At 34.2% G+C, this 6,382-nt stretch overlaps 1 long non-coding RNA gene across 1 annotated transcript; it reads right to left on the bottom strand.

Moving 5' to 3' along the window:
* Nucleotides 1–490: 490 nt before the first annotated feature.
* Nucleotides 491–938, bottom strand: LOC142233911 (uncharacterized). Its single transcript, XR_012721512.1, has 2 exons — nt 803–938; nt 491–740 (listed from the first exon to the last, which is right to left on the bottom strand). It is a non-coding gene; the product is annotated as an uncharacterized LOC142233911 (long non-coding RNA).
* Nucleotides 939–6,382: the final 5,444 nt, after the last annotated feature.

Raw genomic sequence — 6,382 nt, 5'->3', positions numbered from 1 at the left:
CCTTAGGGGGTACTGAAATTCCCTTTGGTGAGTGTGCAAAATACCTTGGCGTTATTTTGGACAGGAAGCTGAATTTTAGGCTTAATATTGAAGAGAGGGCGAGAAAAGCCACGGTAGTACTCGTGCAAAAAGGCAATAGGGAAAAAGTGGGGACTAAAACCAAAAATTGTGCATGGGCTATACAGGGCAGTAGTTAGACCTACAGCCAGAAAAAAGTTACCCCTTCTTTAAGTTAAAATGAACTAATTGTGAAGAAAGTTGAACTTCGTATAGCGCCAAAGACAAAAGATTTTCGGTGAAATTAGGTAGAATGCATTCCATATGTTAGTTAAAATTTTCCTATATTTATGTACCACTATACTACAGAATGAAAAAATTTAACTGAATTGAATTCATATATGGAATGATTTTATTGAACTTTTTTCATTAATTTGGACAAATCTTACATATTTGATATAAACCTTTTACTTCAAAATTAGAACTGCTTACCTTCGTTTTTAAATACAATTTTATTTATTTATATAGGCAATTTTTTCTTCAATAAAATACACGTTTTATTAATATATTAAATATATTTATTAAGAATCAACAGCATCGACTGGCCTTGAAATATTAGTTTATTATTCCACTATTTCCAATTTCCATGTAATGTTATCAACTGTAAAACGCATTTTTCCTTCTTCTTGTACCTTTCACTTTTAATAAGTTGCGAGTTTGTCCTCCGTTTACAATTTCAATACCTACAAATATAAAAAATCATAAACCAATTTTTTCACAAATGGTTAGCGTCACTGAATGTTACCTGTTATTTGGGGTTGTTATTCTGTTTTCTTTCTTTATACACCATCACGAACATAATTTTTTCACTAATTTAAAATAACAAATATTTTATATATTTTATTTGTTATTTATTATATTATTTCACTTATTATTTTTTAACAATCCCTCCGTATACCATAACAACGCGATACCAACTAAAAACAACGCACGCGCAAACATACCGATTACATCGATGACAGTTATTGATTACAGGTAGATAAAAGAAATATAGGAAAATTTCCTATATTCTAACAAGTGTGTTTCCTTAAGTTTTGAAAGGATTGAATACTTCTTAGTACGAATGAACTAAAATATTTTTCTATGCCAAGTGTTATTCGTATGTATGATAAGCTTTCTGTAATAAAGGAAGTCAGAATTATCATTTTATAAGAAATTTTACTAAATTTGAGGAAACTTGGTTTTAGTACGGTCTTTGTTTATTTTTACGAATGCTTTGTTATCGGGGAATGAAATATTCTTGTTCAGTAGTAAATTCTTATACCCAGCGAAGAAAACAGTATTAGTAAAATGCCATGCCTTATTATAGTTAATGAACTAGTCCTAACTGCTTTCAGTTTAGGATTTTTTTACTGAAGCAAGTAAATTTTATTATTTTAAACAAAAATTTAACTTAATGGAAATAAATTGGCTAAACTAAATTGATGAACATTTTTTCCTTTAGTTCCGAAGGCACTTTTTTCTTGGTGTATAATGCTATATGGTGTTGCAGTCTGGTGGCCGGCACTTCAGAAACCGACTTGTTTAGATAAAGTTCAGCGTATGGCGAGCTTATGTATCTCAGGCGCATTTAGTAAGACAGGAACAGACTCCCTTAATGTCAGCTGCAACAACGGCTGTGCGGTTGCGCGAGCTATCGCTGTGGTCGGAAAAAATGTACGGTCATAGTTCAGTCCTCAAAGCAATGCCAGATGTGCCTTACGTAGTGGATTAAGATCTGGAAATTCGAATAGCGAAAAGATTACCTAATCACTGTAGTGTTTTTCAGGCTGAAATATTGGCAATAAGAGAGGTGGTGAATTGGCTGAGAAGTAATGTTCCAACAAATATTGGCATTAATATATACTCAGACAGTCAACCTGCAATAAAATCCTTGGACTCTGTGTTCCTTAACTTGAAAACGGCCATAGACTGCCGCAAATCTCTCAACGAAATGGCTGAGCTGTACAATATTCACCTAATATGGGTGCCTGGCCATAGGAACATACCGGGGAACTGCGAAGCAGATGTGTTAGCAAGGCTAGGAACTGCCTTACATATTCCATGGGAACTAGCATCTGTTGGTATGCCTCTGGCCACCTGCAAGCTCTTACTGCGTGAGAAGGCTGTTATGATGGCCAATATTCGATGGGAGAGTTGCAAGGGTTGTAACGAGTTGTTTAAATGGGACCAAATATGGTCCCATTTAAACTTAAACCGCACACTAGATGCTAGTGTTCGCAAGGCGTCAGATAGCACTCCTGATATCTGCTATAACGGGTCACTGCCTGATAGGCGAATTTGCAAAAACTATAGGTGCGAAGTATAATGACTATTGTATAAGCTGTCACGATGTGGAGGAAAAGGAATCAATTAAACACCTCTTGTGTGAGTGTCCTGCTTTTTGTGTAAGGCGTAAGCGAATTTTAGGAGCATATAGCTTTAGATTACCTGGAAAACGTTAACTTAAGCAGTTTGTTAATGCTTTTGGAGCAATCTGGTTGGTTCCACAAAAGTAAATAATAGAGAAGGTTCAGTGGTTAAGACTAGAAGCGCCCATATGTAATAGGTACTTTTAGTTAAATATGGTATCACAATGGACTGAATAGTCTAAGTGAGCCTGAAATTTAATCGGGCTGCCACTTTAACCTAACCTAACCTATTCTTTCGCTGTGTTATGTTCATATCTTTCGTCAACTCACCCGGTTTCCATCTCTATTTCTTTCTCTATACTCTCTCTCTGTCGCTTTGAATAAAATATCACAACATATGTATGTTTAGTCGAAATTTGTAAATTTATATATGTTTGCATTCACACATATGATTTTTATGAAACATTCATACACCGAACATAATATATTCTAACATATTAACATAGATGTCCCAAACATTTAGTGTTAGTTTAGGAACATTACATGTTTGCACTTAAATATATTGTGTTTTAAAATTGTGCCCGAAACACATTTTATTTATATCGGAACATATGAAAAACATATTTTTCTAACAGTGCATAAATAGGCTGTTAAAAAAGTATTACTTATAATATATTTTATTCAATTCGACAAAGAGTAGTAACTTATGTGTATCATTATATAATATCTGTGGACTTATGACAAAACTCCATAAGGCGAGATACACCCAGAGAAATGTTTGGTTGGAATTCGAGTAGGATAACAGAAAGATAGTTGACATACATTAATTTTAGTTGCGTGGATCATATGCCAGTTATTTATATCGTTTGTTGGTTGATATAACCAATAAAATATCAATGCAATCAAATGCTAGTACCTACGACCAAATATTGGTTGTTGTAACTCAATTCATTAAAAACAAATTTCATTGTGTTCCGCTCTGTTGCGTTGACTGATTTATTTTCCCAAAGTGTCAGCAAAACTAACAGAAAGTCTGTACAGCAGATAATTCGGTTGTGTTAACAGATTTGAAAACTGGTTGTTGCTGCAACCAATATTTGGATGTATCAACTTCAATATGAGTAAAATAGTTCAAAGAAAAGTAAGTAGAATATTAAATGTCAATAAATAGATAATATTTTGAATATTTACATTTCACTTTAAATACGTATGTATACTATATACGAATAAAATCTGAATACTGCAAATCCACCCATCGCCAAAACGAAATATAGAATAGATAGTCAAAAGCAGTCGTTTTGATGAAGTTTTTGTTTCGACTACTCCTTGATCTCTGATGAGTACCAGTGGATCTAAGTTTCGTCAGCCTTAGAGGTCTTTTAAAATGTTTCAGGTATCTTATGCACTATCAAACCAGTCCGTCAGTCTTAAGTAATTGATTTGTCTAATTGTATCCGCAGTGGTAGCCGTTACGGGACACCTGGACTTTACCTAACAAAAACCATTGAGGTATACGTGGAAACCCATTGAACAACAAGATCTTGGTGGTAGCTAGAAGAGGAAAAGAGCTTTTGGATAAGAGATTTTTTTCCCGTAAGAAAAATCGACCAGTACTTCTCTTTAACGTCGGGATATTAAATCGCGTATTGTCTTGTGCACAATTGCATCGGAATCGGTCTATATTTAATAGTGACCCTTGTCTAGTGAGCTACACACCGGCGCACAACCAACGCAAAATAGATTTGGGAGATAATTATGACTCGACCAATACATTACGATTTGAAGGGAACAACAAAATTTCGGTGTTTGTAAAGAATCTTACAGTGTATCGGATCGATACGACTTGTCGGCGATGACTAAATAATCGGTAAATGTTTTATCGATCCCATAAACATGCAGCAGTATCGATTATGCCTTCGGACTTATCTTATAATGTGCACAATATATGGGATATGTTCGACACGAGCACTGTCGTCCGGAATAACGATAGATCCAAAAGGTTGCAATAGTACTCTGAATTTATTGTTTTACCCTTTTGCAGATAGTCAATCAATAAAATACCTTTGAAGTCCCCAAAAACCGTTGCCATAACCTTACCAGCCGATTGAATTGTTTTTGCCTTCTTTGGCGCACTTCCTCCAGCTTCAGTCCATTGTTTGGGTTGTTCTTTTGTCTCTGGAGTATAATGGTGGATCCATGTCTCCTCAACAGTTATGAAACGACGCTTAAAATCCATTTTATTTCGCTTAATGCGCTTTACAGACTATCAGTTATTCCGGACGGAATGTCGGTGTTGGAAAGAAATCGTACAGTGTGTCCAATCGATCAGATTTGTATACGATAAATTTATAATCGATTATCGTTTAGTTTTGAATTGTCGAAAATTGCTGACAAATAATCAAGAAGAAGAAAATGGAAAACGGTAAAAAGCGCCATATTCCAAATAATTTAATGCAATGCGAGTAATACAAAGTCTTGGCCAAATAATTCTCAGATTTTGAAACTGGACATTTACATAAAAAAGCATAAAAAATTATTGCAAAGGTGCTATAAAGGAGAGTAATACAAAGTGTTGGCTAAATAATCCTCAGATTTAGAAACTGGACATTTACAAAAAAAAAAGCATAAAAAATTTATTGCAAAGGTGCTATAAAGGGGAGAGTAATACAAAGTGTTGGCCAAATTATCCTCAGATTTGGAAACTAGACATTTACAAAACAAAAAAAGCATAAAGGTATGGAATATATGTTTAAGGGTTTTTAATGAGTAGTCTAATTTATCCTTACTGAATAAACTGAATTTAATTGCTCAGTACAATACAATTTTAAGAGAACGAAAAGAAAAGCGATATTTAAGATAATACAAAAGATAAATTAAAAATTATTGTTTTGGATGTCACCACACTGCAATGCGGATGTAACTTTCCATTTTCATCATACCATCAATTTATACAAATGTACTGAGATCCCACCAGATAAGTTTCGTTTATTGCCATTTTTATTTACGGTTATGATAAATCAAACTGGCAGTATAGTACGCCTATAAAATTTGGCTCAAAGTTATGACTTGATTACTCTTTTTTTCTATGAGGAAAGTAAATACAAAAAAGTATAACAAAAAACTAATACAACTTCTTATATTGTCAAAAACTTAATTTCGATTCGATGAAAAGGTGTATGGTTACACTACTTCTTGCCTAATTGTCCTTGTGCCCAAATTATAGTATCTTCCCAAATAGTTTGCAAGTTCATAATGCTGCCACGGATCCTAAACCCAAAAGATACAGCGCAATTTTTTTTATATTTTGCATACAATTTCTTAATTGTTGCACTTTTTATTTCAATCGAAATCCTCATAAGTATTTTAGGAATATTTACGACGTATACCGCTGCCGTGATATGGACATGGGGTTTTTAGAAATTTTCTCATATTGGAGAAATAAAAGATAAACCATGAACCAAAATAAAATAATATTGAGTTCCCTGAAGGATTTTTTTGAGTTTGTTAATTATGAGAATAGTTTTGTTTTGCCTTACACATTCATAATGTAATGGCGATGTGTCAACGGAATGCTTTATTGAGTGGAACCCGATTTCTTTTTGAAAATCTTCATCAGAAATAAATCCACTTTCATCCTGCTATAGACCGATTTCTGCCACAAACACCGTACAAAGTCGGCAACATAACATAGGCGTTACTGCCTAACCAAATTTTTATTTTACCTCTGGAGAGAGTAATGGATGGGCCGATTATTTCCATGCCCATAAAAATAGAACGAACATTGTTTTGACTCAAAGCTAAATCCACTAAAATCTTCCTGGCGGTTCACGAGCCTTGTTGACATTTCTATTCGTGATTTGCGTGTCACTCCCCAATCTCGTGAAATGGCAAACTGGATATCGAGAACAGGAGATGTGTGATCACATGCGGCGCTTCATAAACAAATTTTCATTTCATTGCCACTTTAATGTGGG

The sequence above is a fragment of the Haematobia irritans genome, chromosome 4, assembly GCF_050003625.1.
Source record: "Haematobia irritans isolate KBUSLIRL chromosome 4, ASM5000362v1, whole genome shotgun sequence".
NCBI lineage: Eukaryota > Metazoa > Arthropoda > Insecta > Diptera > Muscidae > Haematobia > Haematobia irritans.
The sequence above is the reverse complement of the archived record's forward strand: the minus strand, read 5'-3'. Positions and strand labels throughout refer to the sequence as shown.